The sequence below is a fragment of the Phocoena phocoena genome, chromosome 10 (assembly GCF_963924675.1).
Source record: "Phocoena phocoena chromosome 10, mPhoPho1.1, whole genome shotgun sequence".
NCBI lineage: Eukaryota > Metazoa > Chordata > Mammalia > Artiodactyla > Phocoenidae > Phocoena > Phocoena phocoena.
The window spans coordinates 8,014,583-8,018,946 of record NC_089228.1 but is presented as its reverse complement, the minus strand read 5'-3'; the positions used below and the strand labels follow the sequence as shown (position 1 = coordinate 8,018,946).

The 4,364-nt window shown below is 40.8% G+C and overlaps 1 non-coding gene across 1 annotated transcript; it reads left to right on the top strand.

The window, feature by feature from the left end:
• The first annotated feature begins 1,918 nt into the window (after window positions 1–1,918).
• LOC136130146 (U6 spliceosomal RNA) lies at window positions 1,919–2,025 on the top strand. Its single transcript, XR_010656336.1, has one exon. It is a non-coding gene; the product is annotated as a U6 spliceosomal RNA (small nuclear RNA).
• The last annotated feature ends 2,339 nt before the right edge of the window (window positions 2,026–4,364 follow it).

The following is a 4,364-nucleotide window of genomic DNA, read 5'->3' as shown; positions in this document are numbered from 1 at the left end:
CCTGATTCCTGGCACAGAGCTTCAAAAATTCTTGGAATTTCCTGAGTGACAGAACTCTTTGTTTTGCTCATGAGGTAACTTATGGTGGACCTCCAGAGAGCTTCAGGATGGGAGCTGGTTGCCCAAAAGACAAACCACATGATTAGACAATTGGAACTCTGGGCCAGCATGACCTCAGCGAAGTGAGGGAGGTAGAAATTGAGTTCAGTTATATGGCCAATGATTTAATCCATGCTGAAGGGAAAGTACTGATTCTGCCTTCAAGTAATGTGAAGCCAATGGTGAAATGAATGAAAGGAAGGCTATAACAAAGTCCAAACACTGCTCAATTTCAGATCGAACCAAGTCAGCCCCTGCTCTAGCAGCCTGACAGAACAGTGTTTTTCTTTCTATGTTCTTTAATATAAAATGTTTAGCATGCAACCGAAGATAACAAGTCATATGAAAAAGCAAGAAATGTGATCTATGGTCAACAGACAAAATGGTCAATAGAAGCAGACCTAAAGATGGCCCAGATGTTGGTAAGATCAAACAAGAATATTGAAATAGCTATGATAAAGATGCTAAAATATGTAATGGAAAAGATGGATAGTATATGTGAATGAATGGGAAATTTAAGGAGAGATATGGAAACAAAAAAGAATCAAATGGATGTGCTAGAGATGAATAATACAAAATTAGAAATGAAGACTTCATTACATGGACTTAACAAGGTATTGGATACAGCCCAAGAAATAATCAGTGAACCTGAATACAGGTTAGTAGAAAGTATACAAATTGAAACAAAAAGGAAAGTATACAAATTGAAATACATAAAAAGACAGAATAGAGAAAAGGGGATCTGAGGGAGAATATAAGAATGTCTAACACATACAATTGGAATCCAGAAGGAGAAGAGACATTAGAATAGAATAGGATAGAACAGAGTAGAAGAAATATGTGAAGAATAAAATGGCCATAAACTTTCCAAACTGATTAAGGCATTAAAGGTTATGGTCACCAATTCCAGTGCATGTGGGGGTTCCCACACACCATCAAGCAATTCCCAGACTCCAACTTGGTGTTCTACAATTCAACTAAATTCTGACACTATATCCAGAGATAGTTTCAGATCCCACATGTTAATGGTTCAGTCCTATGAAGACTGGCCCACCCACCCACTTCAGACATCAACTGCAAGTCAAAGTTGTCACCTGTGCTTACTACTGACTAGCTATAGATTGAAGATTCTATCAAGAAAGTGAAAAGATAACCCACAGAATATGTTTGCAAGTCATCTCTCTGATAGGGGACTTGTGTCCAGAATTTTTTTTAATTATAGGGACTTCCCTGGTGGCACAGTAGTTAGGAATCTGCCTGCTAATGCAGGGGAGACGGGTTCGATTCCTGGTCCGGGAAGATCCCACATGCCGCAGAGCAACTAAGCCCATGTGCCACAATTACTGAGCCTGCACTCTAGGGCCCGTGCTCCGCAACAAGAGAAGCCACGGCAATGAGAAGCCCACACACCACAACGAAGAGTAGCCCCCGATCGCTGCAACTAGAGAAAGTCCACACACAGCAACTAAGACCCAGAGGAGCCAAAAATAAAAAATTTATTAAAAATTTTAAAAGTATTAAAACTCAATAATAAAACAATTTTTTAAATGAGCAAAATATATGAATGGAAATTTCCACAAAGAAGATATCCAAATGGCCAACAAGCACATGAAAAGATGCTTAACATCAGTAGCCACCAAATCAAAACCACAATTAGATACAATTTCATACCCACTAGCATGGCTATAGTAAAAGACAGATAATAACCGGAATGTGCAGAAATCTGAAACTCACACACTGATAATTAGACTGTAAAACAACCCAGCCACTTTTGAAAATAGTCTGGTAGTTCCTTAAAAGATAAAACACAGACTTAATAGTGCTCGTTCCGGCAGCACATATACTACAACTGCAACGACACAGAGAAAACTAGCATGGCCCCTGCGCAAGGATAACACGTAAATTCGTGAAGTGGTCCATGTATTTTAATATGCGAAATCTAAAAGATAATACAAATTAACTTATTTACTAAACAGAAACAGACTCATAGACACAGAACACAAACTTATGGTTACCAAAGGGGAAGCGGGGGGAAGGGATAAACTAGGAGCTTGGGATTAACAGATACACACTACTATATATAAAAGGGATAAACAACAAAAGACCTACTGTATAGTACAGGGAACTCTATTCACTATTTTGTAATAACTTACAATGGAAAAGAATCCGAAAAAGAATATATATATATACACAATATGTATGTGTGTGTACATATATATATATATGTATGAAACCGAATCACTTTGCTGTACACCTGAAAGTAACACAGTATTGTAAATCAACTACAGTTCAATAAAAAAAAAAACACAGACTTAATAGACTTAGTATATGAGTCAGCAACCCCCATCGAAGGCAAGTGAAAACATGTCCACACAAAAACTTGTACATGCATGTTCATAGCAGTATTATTCATAATAGTCAAAAAGCGGAAACCCAAATGTCCATCAACTGATGAATGGGTAAGTAAGATGTCTGCATCCATACAACAGAATATTATTCAGCCATAAAAATGAATGATACATGCCACAACATGTATGAAACTTAAAAGAAATACATGCACTAAGTGAAAGAAGCCAGTCACAAAAGACCATATATTGTATCATTCCATGTACATGAAATGTTCAGAACAGGCAAATTCATAGAGACAAACTACCATACGACCCAGCAATCCCGCTACTGGGCATATACCCTGAGAAAACCATAATTCAAAAAGAGTCATGTACCAGTATGTTCATTGCAGCTCTATTTACAATAGCCAGGACATGGAAGCAACCTAAGTGTCCATCGACAGATGAATGGATAAAGAAGATGTGGCACATATATACAATGGAATATTACTCAGCCATAAAAAGAAATGAAATTGAGTTATTTGTAGTGAGGTGGATGGACCTAGAGTCTGTCATACAGAGTGAAGTAAGTCAGAAAGAGAAAAACACACCGTATGCTAACACATATATATGGAATCTAAGAGAAAAAAAAAAGGTCATGAAGAACCTAGGGGTAAGACGGGAATAAAGACACAGACCTACTACAGAATGGACTTAAGGATATGAGGAGGAGGAAGGGTAAGCTGGGACAAAGTGAGAGAGTGGCATGGACATATATACACTACCAAACGTAAAATAGATAGCTAGTGGGAAGCAGCCACATAAAAATTTTTTAATTAGAAAAAAAAAATGACCAGCTAGAACTGGTTACCAACCAGTAGTGTGATATATTCTACTAATTCTACTTTTTCAATAACTCACTGTTTAACGAATTGACTCTTATTTGGTCCCCCCAGATGTTCTGTTTTGTTTTGTTTTATTCAACGCAAAGATACCACTTTAACGCTCTTTAGCTGGCGAATGAAGAGCCCTGCCTCAACCTCGTTCCTTTGCCAGGGGAGGGAGGTAGCCCATGATGAGGTATGACGACCACCTGTCAGGAGCAAGAGGTTGTAAAGGGTCAGAAAATGCGAGTGACATCATCTGAGTGGTGAGGACATCTGTCTTCTGCAGATGGGGCCAAAGGCTCCACTCATCTCCCATCCCAAGACAGACGGGCTGCAGGGAGACTGAGTACCCTTGAGTCACAGAACACGCGTCTCAGAGGTTCCAAAAGATCACCTGGCTGGCTCCATTGCCCATAGTCTGTCTTACCATACACCAAGGACTGACTCACAGACAAGGTCCCAAGGAGAATGAAAACAATCTAGTGTGACAAATGCCAAATGGTCTGTGGGGAAGCAGACGACTTGCGCCCCCACCTTGAGCATCTTTGGATGGTGTTTTCAGAGCCCTGGGTCTCAGTTCAAGCCAGCTTTGCCCAGAGCCTGAGCTACTCCCATGGTCTATGTTAGGAGGCAGCAGCTGTTGCATTGACTCTTCCATGTGAAGTCCCAGCCTTGCCCTGTGCTAGTTCTATGACACTGCAAGCGACAAAAATCACCGAGCCTGTTTTTTCATTTTTAAAGTGGTGATAAGAATAACGCTGAGGGCTTCCCTGGTGGCGCAGTGGTTGAGAGTCCGCCTGCCGATGCAGGGGACGCGGGTTCATGCCCTAGTCCGGGAAGATCCCACATGCCGCGGAGCGGCTGGGCCCACGAGCCACGGCCGCTGAGCCTGCGCGTCCGGAGCCTGTGCTCCGCAACGGAGAGGCCACGACAGTGAGAGGCCTGCGTACCGCAAAAAACAAAACAAAACAAAAAAGAATAACGCTGAGCTCAAATTGTTGGTGTACGGATTAAATCAGATAGCTGTACAAAAGACAGCGCTTAGAGAAGA